Source organism: Heterocephalus glaber, unplaced genomic scaffold (assembly GCF_053883595.1).
Source record: "Heterocephalus glaber isolate CG9 unplaced genomic scaffold, H.glaber_assembly_v1.0 deba00001608, whole genome shotgun sequence".
NCBI lineage: Eukaryota > Metazoa > Chordata > Mammalia > Rodentia > Bathyergidae > Heterocephalus > Heterocephalus glaber.
This window is the reverse complement of record NW_028258379.1, coordinates 30488324-30502203: the sequence shown is the minus strand read 5'-3', so window position 1 is coordinate 30502203 and position 13880 is coordinate 30488324. Positions and strand designations below refer to the sequence as shown.

Sequence of the window (13880 nt, the reverse complement as noted above, 5' to 3'; positions counted from 1 at the left end):
CTCATCTGGTTAAGGCAAAGTACAAACTAAGAGAAAATAAAGGAAGGATAGGATGAGACAAGGGGATGGATCTCTTACAGATGGGAAGGGGTCCAAGGGACCAAGGGCAAAGGGGGAGGGGGAGGGGATGGGGAAATAGATAAACTGAAGATATACCATGAAAAAGGTCCTAATAACCTCAATGAATGTTGACATTATATGCCACAAACATGAACTAAAATTAATAATATGAACAAAAATGAAAAGGGGACTAGAAAAGAAGGGAGAGAGAGGGAGGCAAGGCGATTAAAAAAAAAGAAACAAGCTGTATTATTTACATGTACCAATTCCCCAAAATGTTCATAAAATGGCCCTAGCCCTGAGGAGGAGAGCCGACCCCAGAAAAGAGGAGGTGAAACTTCTGGGCCGCGGTACAACCACCCCCAGCGCGGAGGAGCTGAACCACACAGGCACGAGCAGCACACATCCCTCACCTCGCCCTGCCCTGTTGAAATGAAAAGACACATAAACAAGTCTCAAAACCCTACTTCCAGATCAACTAAAGCAACCCCAAAGGGAAACAAGATGGAACAATCTGATACTGAAACACCTGAACTCCCTGAACTGGTAACAAAAGAGGATCTGGAAAAAAATGAAATTAGAAATAATTTCTCAGATAACAGCAGAGATTGTTCCCATAGAGCAAGACATGATTAATAAATCTAGAGAGGACACAGATTAAAAAAAATAGAAGAGCTGAGGAATATGGTGGAATCCCAACATAAGAAACAAATGGGATCCATAAAACAGATGCAAACAGATTTCCAGGACATCAAAAACTCCATTGAAAGTTTACACAGCAGAATGAACCAATGTGAAGACAGAATTTCAGATATAGAAGATAAGATTGCAATTAGCGAACAGGAAAAGAAAATTTTCTTTAAAATAGTAAGGGACCACCAGAAATCAATCCAGCAGCTGCCAGACCATGCAAAGAAGAATAACATAAGACTGATCAAAGTCAATGAAGAAATAGGAGAGAGTGGACATGACATTAAAAAAACTGTTCACAGACATGATGGCAGAAAAATTCCCAAGCAGGGGGAAAGAGCTTGACATACAGATAAGTGAGGCATAGAGGACTCGAACCAGCCTTAAACAAAAAAAAATCTACACATAGTCATATAATAGTTAAGATTCCAGAAACCCAACAGAAGAGCAAAATTCTACAAGCAGTAAGAGAAAAGAATCAAATCATATACAAAGGAAAGCCCATCAGAATCACAGCAGACTTCTCAATGCAAACCCTCAAGGCAAGAAGAGTTTGGAGTGGCATATTACAAGCCCTAAAGGATAACAGCCTCCAACCCAGATTGCTGTACCATGCAAAACTAACTTTCAAAATTGATGGAGAAATAAGATACATTCATGACAAAGAGCAACTTAGGAACTTCATGAATACCAACCCAGCACTCTAAAAAATTTTAGACAATATCCAGGAAAAGACAATGAGGATCACAACCACAGGAAGCCCAGCAAAATGAATCCATCGGCCATGACAAGAAATTGAATGCAAAGGAGGAGAATCCAACAAAAAGAAAAAAGTCATGACAATGATAAGCCATTGTGTATCAGTTATAACCATCAATATTAATGGCCTCGATTCACCAATCAAAAGAAATAGACTGGCAGAATGGGTCAAGAAGCAAGATCCAACAATATGCTGCATACAAGAAACACACTTAATTCAAAGGAAACTCATAGACTGAAATTTAAAGGGTGGAAAACAATACTCCATGCAACAGGAACGCCAAAAAAAAGCAGGAGTAGCTATCCTCTTTGCAGATCAAGTGGATTTCAAATGAACACTGATTAAGAGAGACAAAGAAGGACACTACATCCTTATAAAGGGAACAATCCAACAGGAAGAGATGACAGTCATAAATATGTATGCACCACACGCTAGTGTGCCCAACTATATAAAACAAATACTAACGGCCATGAAAAGTCATATATGCACTAATACAATAGTAGTGGGGGACCTCAATACCCCACTGTCACAAATAGATCAACTAGGCAAAAAATAAGCAACGAAATACCAGAACTCAAACAAACTCTTGAACAAATGAACTTAACAGATGTTTACAGAGTGTTCCACCCCACAAAATGAGAATACACATTCTTATCAGCTGCACACAGGTCATTTTCCAAAATAGACCACTTACTCACTCATAAAACATGTTTAAGTAAGTGCAAAGGAACTGAAGTTATCTCCTGTATATTATCAGACAATAGTGCAATGAAAATGGAGATCAGTAGCAAAAGAAACCACAAGAATTTCATAAACACATGGAAATTGAACAATACATTTCTGAATAACCAATGGGTCACAGAGGAAATTAAAGAAGAAATCAGACAGTTCCAACAATTAAATGACAATGCCAATACAACATATCTATGGAACAGAACGAAAGAATCCATAGAACACAATGAAAGCAGTCTTACGAGGCAAATTCATTTCAGTGAATACACATATTAGGAAAACAGACCGCGGCCAATTAAACAACCTGATGCTATACCTCAAGCTTTTGAAAAAGAAGACCAGGACAAACCCAAAGCTCATACAAGGGAGGAAATTGTAAAGATCAGAGCAGAAGTCAATTCAATGGAGACTAAGAGAATGATACAAAAAATTAATGAATCCAAGAGGTGGTTCTTTGAAAGAATAAATAAAATAGACAAACCCTTAGCCAACCTTATCAGAAAAGGGAAAGAAAAGGTCCAAATCCATGCAATTAGGAATGAAAAGGATTAAATTACAATGGATCCAGCAGAAATCCAGAGGGTCATCAATATCTACTTTGAGAACCTGTACATCAATAAGATGGAAAACAAGAAGAAATAGGCAGATTCCTAGACAACTATGAATTACCAAAGTTGAATGAAGACCTAAAAATTTTAAACAAGCCAATATCAATCAATGAAATTGAAAATGTAATTAAAAGCTTACCAACTAAGAAAAGCCTGGGTCCTGATGGCTTCACTCCTGAATTCTACAAGACGTTTAGAGAAGAACTACTGCCTCTACTGTTTAAACTCTTAAATTAAATTGAAAAGGAAGCAGTACTCCCAAATTCATTTCTAGAAGCAAGCATCACCTTGATCCCCAAAACAGAGAAAGACCCAACCGTAAAAGAGAACTAGAGGCCAATCTCACTAATGAACCCAGATGCAAAAATCCTTAATGAGATACTGGCAAATAGAATAGAGAAGATCGTCAAGAAGATCATACACCTTGACCAAGTGGGATTTATCCCAGGGATGCAGGGATGGTTCAACATACACAAATCAATCAATGTAATACACTATATCAATAGAGCCAAGGACAAAAAGGAAATGATCATCTCAATAGATGCAGAAAAGCCATTCAACAAAATCCAACATGAATTTATGATAAAAAAAAACCCTACAAAAAATTGGAATAGATGGTCTCTACCTCAATCTGATAAAAACCATCTATGAAAAACCAACAGCCAATATCATACTAAATAGTCAAAAACTGAAATCCTTCACACTAAAATCAGGAACAAGACAAGGATGTCCACTATCACCACTCCTGTTCAATGTAGTCTTGGAAACATTAGCAACAGGAATTAGACAAGAGAAAGAAAAGGAATACAGATAGGAAATGAAGAAGTCAAATTGTCATTATTTGCACATGACATGATACTCTATGTAGAAGACCCCAAGAACTCCACCAAAAGTCTTCTAGATTTAATAACCAAATTCAGTAAAGTAGCTAGATACAAGGTCAGCACACAAAAATCAATAGCTTTCTTCTACACGAATGACAGACTCACTGAGAGAGAAATAGGGCAAACAATTCCTTTCACGATAGCATCCAAGAAACTGAAATACCTAGGAATCAACCTAACAAAAGAAATCAAAGACCTCTTCTCTGAAAACTGTAGCACTCTGAAAAGAGAGATTGAAGACAATATCAGAAAATGGAAAGGCATCCCTTGCTCCTGGGTAGGAAGAATCAACATAGTGAAAATGGCCATACTTCCAAAACTGCTATATAGATTCAAGGGAATCCCAATTGAAATTCCAGCAGCATACTTCATGGACCTTGAGAAAACAATCCAAAAATTCTTTTGGAACAAGAATAGATCTAGAATAGCAAAAGCAATTCTAGGCAACAGAGACATGGCAGGGGGTATCACAACCTTCAACTTGAAACTATACTACACAGTCACTGTTTCAAAAACAGCATGGAACTGGCAAAGAAACAGACTGAAGGACCAGTGGAATAGATTAGAACATGCAGAAACAACTCCAGACACACTCAGCCACCTTATCTTCGACAAAGGAGCCAGACATCCTCACTGGAGAAAAGATAGCCTCTTTTAATAAATGATGCTGGGAAAATTGAGTTTCGACTTGCCAAAGATTAAATCTAGACCAATAGGGCTGGAGATTTAGCTCAGTGATTCCGCTGCCTGACTTCCAAGCGCAAGGACCCGAGTTCAATCCCTGGTACCAAAAAAAAAAAAAAGAAAAAGAAAATCTAGACCTATATCCCTCACCATGCACTAAACTAAAATCAAAATGGATTAAAAATCTAAATGTTAAAACAGAAACACTAAACCAGCTGGAAGATAAGTTAGGTAGAACTCTTGAAGACATTGGTGTAGGAAAACATTTTATGAACAAAACCTCAGTTGCCCGTGAACTAGCACAATCAACAAGTGGGATCTCTTCTTTAAAAGCTTCTGCACAGCAAGAGAAACCACCAACAGTGGGAAGAGACAATCCACAATGTGGGAAAAAATTTTAACTTGCTGTTCCTCACACAAAGGTCTACTATCTAGAATCTATAAACAAATTTAAAAAATCAGACCTCCCAAATTGAAAGACCCAATCCAAAAATGGGCATCTGAAAGACATTTCTCAGACAAAGAAGTAGAAATAGCAAATAATTATATGAAAAAATGTTCAACATCACTGGTCATTCAAGAGATGCAAATGAAAACAATGCTGAGGTTCCACCTCACTCCAGAAAGAATGGCTGCTGTCATGAAATCAACCAATAACAAATGCTGGCTGGGCTGTGGGGAAAGAGGAACCCTGCTCCATTGCTGGTGGGAGTGTAGACTGATGAAACCACTGTGAAAATCAGTATGGAGATACCTCAAGAAAATAGGACTGGAAGTCCCATTTGATCCAGCTATTCCCCTACAGGATATCTTCCCCAAAGAATTAAAAGAATCATACCACAGTGATATATGTACACCCATGTTCATAGCAGCACAAATTGTAATAGCTAAAACTTGGAAGCAACCCAATTGCCCATCAACTGGAGACTAGATAAAGAAAATGTGGGATTTTTTTAAATAAAATAGAGTACTACTCAGCCATAAAAAAAGAGAAATTAGAGACATTTATAGCTAAATGGGTGCACATTGAGGCAATATTCTTAAGTGAAATAAACAGGACACACATTTGTAAATACCAAATAACTTCTCTAGTGTGAGAAACTGAAAGTGTAAATAAGGACTAAAAGGTATATATCATGTGAAATAGGAAGAAAAGGGGCAAAGGGGAAGGGGAAGTGGGAGGGGTAGGGGAAAGTAAAGAAGGGAATGGAATTAATATGAGAAAATGGAAAAATAGAAACAAAGTCTTTGTAAATATGGAGGGATGGAGGTGTTAAAGGGAGGGCAGAGGAATGGGTAAAAAAGAACCAAGAGAGATTATGTAAAGGTATAAGTTTCCAGTGATGAATGTTATTATTTATACCTAAAATGTACCAATAAAATTAATTTTTTAAAAAAAGATGTTTGTAAAATGCACATACTCCAAACATATCCTAATAAAATGAAATAAGATGAAAATTGCCTATAAAAATTGTTTTAATTTTTTAATAAAAAATAATTATTATTTGGCTTTCTGTAAGCCTTGCTTACCTATATGTTGAGTACTTTCTCCATGTTTGGAAGGTTTTCCTGCTATGATTTCTGTAAACAAATTTTTAATTTTATGTGTACTACCCTCTAATTTCTCTTTAACTCCAATTAGCCTTAGGTTAGTCTTCTTATCAACATTCTTTGCTCTCTTACTTTTAAAGCATATTTGAGTATATCATCTTGGGCTTCTATTCTGTATTCCCATTCTGAGACTCCTCACATTGGTCATTTCTGTGTTCATACATTCAATAGAATTTTGGGATTTCTGTTTGGTACCTTCTCATGCAGTTTATTTCTTTGGTAAATGTGTCACTCATGTTTTGAGTAGTTTGGTCAGCTCTTCTAATTTTTGTTTCTTCTATAACCACATTGGTCAATTTGTTTGTTAGTTTCACTATCTTTGGGGTTATATCATCTTTGAGCTCAATGAATTTGTTTCCTCTTCAATCATTTCATGTAGATCAGCTATCTGGTGTTTGACTTCCTCTCCATTACTTCCCCTTAGATCTGCTTTGGGAGAGTTGGGAGTCTTTGGAGGTATTTTGCTCCCTTTCTTTTTCATGTTCCTATTTTTGGTATGTATGTACTGAGGGTTGAGGTCAAATAAAGTAAAGAGATCTTGTTGTTGGTATGAAAATACCTTCAGTTAGGTTCTGTTTTCCAGTTATGTGATTTTAGCTTTATTTGTCAAAAGGCACTGTCTACCACTTCACCATATTCAGTTTAATTGAGTTAGACCCACTCACTTTGTTGTAGGAAAGTAATTCCTACTGGTTATAACCGCATGCACAAATCCAACCATATATCAAGCATAAACATTAAAACCTGTTTGGACCCTTTAGCCCTTCTATCTGTGTTCTTTACAGACTATACTATACTGTTATTGGTGGTTATTCAGGTATGTGAAAGAAGAAGAGAAAGCAAGGGAGAAGGAAGATGTGTCAGTAGAAGGAGAGGGAGATAAGAGAAATGTTAGTAGGCAAAAAAAATGGATAAAAGGTCAGACTCTTGGAGGTATTTTCATAGCCAAAGGGTTAATGTTAAAGGTATTAAGAGAGTACTTGTGGAGGCAGGAGAAAATGCAGGGGGGATGTAACTAAAGATTGAGGAAAGCTGTGAAGTTGTTGAAACCTGTTAAAACAGTTGTGCTTGGTTTTGTCTGAATCCTCTGAGCACAGTTCTTTTAAGGGTTACCCCAACATGAACATAACTAGCATCACTATAGTTAAAGCACTGATCTATTCTTATTCTTTTTTATACAAATACAGGCACCTGCTATATATATATCTATATATATATATAGATATATATATAGATATATAGATAGATAGATAGATATAGATATAGATATATAGATATATGTACACTCATGAAAAGTGTAGAAGTGAAGGAAGCCAGGGGACTAGATAAAATAAGGAAGACCAAGGAGAATAGTATAGGGAGAATACAAATGTTAAAAAGAGAAGAAAGCAGACTGAGAGCAGAATAGAAGGAAAATAACAGGAAAAATTAAAACTTTTTAAAAAATAACTGATATAGAAGCAAGAACTGAAGGGAGAAAAGAGGGGGAAAAAACAGAGAGAACCCAGAACAGACACACAAGCAAATAAACAAAAACAAACAAACAAACAAAAACACACCAGAAAACCCAATACGGCCACTACACCACATAGCCAAAGTGTTCACACAATTTCCTTTCTGCTGTAGCTGTACTCCACTTGCAGGCACCCAAGCTGGTACACACACACACACACACACACACACACACCTGTGGATTGCTTCACTGAGAGAGGTATCAGTCCTCTGGACCCACCTTCTGGCTGCAAGCCATACTTTGGGGATGTTTAACTACAGACCTTTGTCTCTATCCTGATATCCAACCACCTGAATTAATTTGGGGAGAGAAGGATGTGAAATAGTTTGCCCAGCTCCTGGCTCTCCATGAACTTCCACCAATGACCTCGCACTCCTCCTCCCTTTGCTGCCCAGCAAATCCCTCATTTGCCTCTGTGTTCTCCCTCCAGGGCCTTTGCATCTGGAAGCTCTCTGCCCTAGGACACCCACTCTGTTCCTTCACTCTCAGATCCCCAGATGTCTCTGACTCGGGAGCTTTGCTTTCCAACCGACAGAACTTGGCACAGTCCCTGGGCTCAGCAGAGGGTCTCTTTTGCCCATGCTGAACAGTGGTGGTGGTTAGGATTTCCTACTATCTCAGGTCTTTATGGTGTCTGAGGAAGCAATGGGACAATGCCCACTCTGGACTAACTCCATTCAGTCTCTTTCCTCCTCCATGTCTCTAGGGATGTGATTCCCCGGTCTCTGCCATCGGGTTTGGTACCTCCCATAGTTCATGATGTTCAGCCTCTCTCTGCCTAGGGCAGGAGGTCTTCACTTGTTGACAGTGGGTGTTGGGCACGATGCCACTGGGATATAGTTTTCTCCAGTGTTTTCGAGGATGACAGAGGAGAGGTACTGCCCATTTCCATGTTGTTATCCCTCTCTTTCTCCATTTGCCATTTGTGCTTCCTTGGGGTCCCAACCGCAGTTTAACTCCCACTCTAAGTTTCTTCTTCCAGAAGAGTACGTAGAGAACCTATCCCAGGATTTTGGCCTCTGGAGAATTGTCTGCTTTGCCAGGCTGTTAGAACCACTCCCAAGATAGAGTATTCCCCAGGTAAAAGATGGGGAGAGGGGTGTGGGCCAGAGGCAGTACCACTTTCCTTTCTCAACAACTTAGATATTTGATTTGATCTAGAGGATTCTTCATCTTTCAGGTTGATTTTCAGTATCTAGGTGTGATTGCCTCCCACATTTCAGAATACCTCCATGTTTTAGTGCCTCTCCTCTGTGCATCTCCAGCTCATCTCCTTCTCTAATCAGCCCTGTTGGAATCCATCCTCTATCACCTCTTCTATCCCTCCTCTTTTTATCTAGTTCAACATTAAAGTGTACAGCACTGATTAGCTCTTCCATTTGCTCTCTGACACAGTATAGTTCATAAACTGTTCTCCAGACCTCACTCATTTTAGGTAGAATTTTACTCATTTTCTCAACTCATTACATTGCTTGGGAAGATAATAAATCTGCCTTTTCTGAGAGGCTTTAATTATTCCTTATGTTTTTCTTTTGGATACCTTCTTATCCGTTGTCAACTTATTACCTGTTAGGAGGGGATTACTGAGAGTATTGGGATTTTGTTGATTTACTTTCTTTCTCTCAGTGTGGCCTCAAAGGCCAAATGTGGAGTGGTGTGACCTATTATATCAGAACATTTTCCTTTCCTTAGCTCTTACTTTTTTGAAATAAAAGTATTCTTTTTGCTTTTTAATTGTTACTGATGTTTTGCCTTTTTAATCATTTAGTCTTGTGGCAAGATATACATAACATAAAATTTAACATTTTAACCATTTTGAAGTGTAACCAGTCTGCAGTAATAAGTGCACTCACGCTGTTGTGCAACCATCACCACCACCCAGCCTCAGAACTCCTTTCCATATTGAAATTCTGTACCCATTAAATGTTAATTCCACATTGCCACCTCCTCCCAAGCCCTTAGCAACTGCTCTTCATCACTATGTAGTTGAGTATTCTAAGTATTTCATATAGATGAAATCATGCACTATTTCTCCTTTTCTGATTATCTTATTTCACTGAACATAACATCTTCAAAATTCACCTATGTTGTAGAATGAATTAGTGTTTTATTCCTTTTTTTTCCATTAAGTTTATTGGTACATTTAGAGTATACAATACCGTTACATTCCTTATTGGGATCTTGCACCTTTACATGATGTATCTTGGTTCTTATTTTTTCCCCATTCCCCTGCCCTAGCTTCACCCCCTCCAACCTTGCCTATTTACAGAGACTTTGTTTCCATTTTTTTCCTTTTCTCGTATTTTTCCTTTTCCCTTTTTTCCTTTCCCCTACCGTTTCCACTTCCCCCATTCCTTTAGGCCTTTTTCTTCCTATTTCACACTATCAGTTATACCATATGAACCTTATTTACACTTTTAGTTTTTCACACCAGAGAAATTATTCGGTATTTACACATGTGTCCTATTTATTTGACTTAAGAGTATGGCCTCAGTGTGCATCCACTTAGCTATAAGTGTCTCTAATTTCTCGTTCTTTATGGCTGAGTAGTACTCCATTTTATCTTTTTTTAAAACCATATTTTCTTTATCCACTCTCCAGTTGATGGGCAATTGGGCTGTTTCCAAGTTTTAGCTGTTACAAACTGTGCTGTTATAAACATGGGTGCCCATATATCACTGTGGTATGATTCTTTTAATTCTTTTGGGAAGATACCCAGCAGGGCAATAGCTGGGTCCAATGGGACCTCTAATCCTAATTCTTTGAGGCATCTCCATATTATTTTCCACAGTGGTTGCACCAGTCTGCACTCCCACCAACAATGGAGAAGGGTTTCTTTCTCCCCACAACCCTGTCAGCATTTGTTATTGGTTGATTTCTTGCTATCAGCCATTCTTTCTGGGGTGAGGTGGACTCTTATCATTGTTTTCATCTGCATCTCTCAAATAACCAGTGAGTGATGTTTAACATTTTTTCATATGTCTATTTGAGACTTTTACGTGTTTGTCTGAAAAATGTCTGTTCATTTCAGACATCCATTTTGAATTGGGTCTTATATTTGAGGGATCTGATTTTTTTGAGTTCTTTATATATTCTGGATAGTAGACTTTTGTCTGAGGAACAGCTGGTAAAAAGTTTTTTCCCACATTGTAGGTGGTCACTTAGCTCTTTTGGTGGTTTCTCTTATAGTGCAGAAACTTTTTAGTAAGATGATATCCCAGTTGTTGATTCTTTGTGATAATTCCAATGCTACTGAGGTTTTTTTCATAAAGTATTTTCCTATGCCAATGTCTTCAAGAGTTCTACCTAACTTATCTTCTAGCAAGTTTAGTGTTTCTGTTTTAATATTTAAATCTTTAATCAGATCTCTGATTTTAGTTTAGGGCATGGTGAAAGATAGGGGTCAAGTTTTAATCTTTGGCAAGTTGAAACCCAATTTTTCCAGCACCATTTTTTTTTTTTGTACCAGGGATTGAACTCTGGACCTTGCACTTGTAAGGCAGGTACCAGAACCACTGAGCTAAATCCCCGGCCCTCCAGCACCATTTATTAAAGAAGCTATCTTTCCTCCAGTGAGGATGGTTGGCTCCTTTGTCAAAGATGAGGTAGCTGAGTATGTTTAGAGTTGTTTCTGCATCTTCTAATCCATTCCACTAATCCTCAGATCTGCTTCTTTGCCAGTACCATGCTGTCTTTATCACAGTGGCTTTGTAGTATAGTTTCAAGTTGAGGATTGTGATACCCCCTGCCATGTCTCTGTTGCCTAGAATTGCTTTTGCTATTCTAGGTTTCTTCTGGTTCCAAATGAATTTTTGGATTGTCTTCTCTAGTTCTGTGAAATATACTATTGGGATTTCAATCAGGATTGCATTGAATCTGTATAGCAGTTTTGGAAGTATGGCCATTTTCTCTATTATTGGTTCTTCCTACCCAGGAACAGGGGAAGTCTTTCCATTTTCTTACATCCTCTTCAATCTCTATTTCTTTTATTTGGATGCTACTGTGAAAGAAATTGTTTCCCTAATTTCTCTCTCAGTGAGTCTGTTACTTGTGTACCAGAAGGCTATTGATTTTTTAATGTTGACCTTGTATACGGCTACTCTATTGAATATGTCAATTAAGTGTAGAAGTCTTTTGGCAGAGCTTTTTGGGTTTTCTATGTAGAGTATCATATTGTCAGCAAATAATGACAGTTTAACTTCTTCCTTTCCTATTTTTATTCCTTTTATTTCTTTCTCTTGTCTAATTGCTGTGGCTAATGTTTTCAGAACTATATTGAACAGGAATGGTGATAGTGGACGTCCTTGTCTTGTTCCTGATTTTAGCATGAAGGTTTTCAGTTTTTGACCATTTAGTACAATGATTACCCTTTATCAAGTTGAGATAATGACCATCTATTCCAATTTTCTGCAGGGTTTTTATCATGAATGGGTGTTGAATGTTGTCGAATTCTTTTTCTGGATTTATTGAGATGATCATATGGTTTTTGTCCTTGACTCTGTTAATATAGTGTGTTACATTTATTGATTTACAAATGTTGAACCATCCTTGCATCCCTGGGATAAATCTGACTTGGTTAGGGTGTATGATCTTCTTTATGACCCTCTGTATTCTGTTTGCCAGTATCTTACTGAGGATTTTTGCATCTATGTTCATTAGTGAGATTGGTCTACAGTTCTCTTTTTTGGTTGGGTCTTTCTCTGCTTTTGGAATCAAAGTAACACTTGCTTCCAGGAGTGAATTTGGAAGTATTGCTTTCCTTTCAATTTCACTGAAGAGTTTAAAGAGTAGTGACAATAGTTCTTCTCTAAATGTCTTGTAGAATTCAGCAGTGAAGCCATCAGGACCTGATATTTTCTTTGTTGGTACATTTTTAATTACATTTTCAATTTCACTGATTGTAATTGGGGTGTTTAGAATTTTTATATCTTCTTTGTTCAACTTTGGTAATTCATATGTATCCAGATATCTGTCCATTTCTTCCGTGTTTTCCATTTTATTAGAGTACAGTTTCTCAAAGTAGGTATTGATGATGCTCTGGATTTCTGCTGGATCTGTTGTGACTTCACCTTTTTTGTTCCTAATTGCATGGATTTGAGCCTTTTCTTTCCTTTTTTGATAAGGTTGGCTAAGGGTTTCTTGATTTTATTTATTCTTTTGAAAAACCAACTCTTTGATTCATTGATTTTTTTTGTATCATTCTCTTAGTCTCCATTGCATTGATTTCTGCTCTGATCTTTATAATTTCTTCCTTTGTACGAGCTTTGGGTTTGTCTTGCTCTTCTTTTTCAAGGAGCTTAAGATTTAGCATTAGGTGGTTTATTGGAGCTTGCTCTGTTTTCCTAGTGTGGGCATTCACTGCTATGAATTTCCCTTGTAGAACTTCTTTCCTTATGTCCCATACATTCCTATATGTTGTATTGGGATTATCATTTAATTGTAGAAACTGTCTAATTTCTTCTTTAATTTCCTCTGTGACCCATTGGTTGTTCAGGAGAGTGTTATTAAATTTCCATGTGTTTGTGGAGTTCTTGTGGTTTCTTATGCTATTGATCTCCAGTTTAATTGCACTATGGTCTGATAATATACAGGGGATAACTTCCACTCCTTTGCATTTACTTAAACATGTTCTATGAGCTAGTATGTGGTCTATTTTGGAGAATGACCCATGTGCAGCCAAAAAGAATGTATATTCTGATTTTGTGGAGTGGAAATCTCTGTAGACATCTAGTAAGTCCATTTGTTCAGTTTGGTTCAGTTGTAGTGTTTCGTTGTTGATTTTTTTGTCTAGATGATCTGTCTATTTGTGATAGTGGGGTATTGAGGTCCCCACTACAATTGTATTAGGGCTTATTTGGTTTTTCATGTCCATTAATATTTGTTTTATATAGTTGGGGGCATTAGTATTTGGTGCATATATAATTTATGATTGTCGTCTCTTCCTCTTGGATTGTTCCCTTTGTAAGAATGTAGTGACATTCTTTGTCTCTCTTAATTAGTTTTGGTTTGAAATCTACTTTGACTACAAGTAAGATAGCTACCCCTGCTCTTTTCTGGGTTCCTGTCACATGGAGAACTGTCTTCCATCCTTTTAGTTTCAGTCTATGAATTTCTTTTTGAACTAGATGCATTTCTTGTATACAGCATATTGTTGGATTTTGCTTCTTAATCCTTTCCACCAGTCTGGTTTTTTTCATTGGTGAATTGAGGCCATTAACATTGATGCTTATAACTTATATTTATTGACTTATCATTGTCATGTTATTTTCCTGTTATTGGTTCTTTTATTTTTCATTTTTGATCCCCTCCCTTTATTTTTTTCCCCCATTAACTTTATT

At 37.3% G+C, this 13880-nt stretch overlaps 1 protein-coding gene across 5 annotated transcripts in view; it reads left to right on the top strand.

The window, feature by feature from the left end:
* Positions 1–13880, top strand: part of Catsperb (catsper channel auxiliary subunit beta) — a 179488-nt gene that overhangs the window by 95017 nt on the left and 70591 nt on the right. The window lies entirely within an intron of this gene.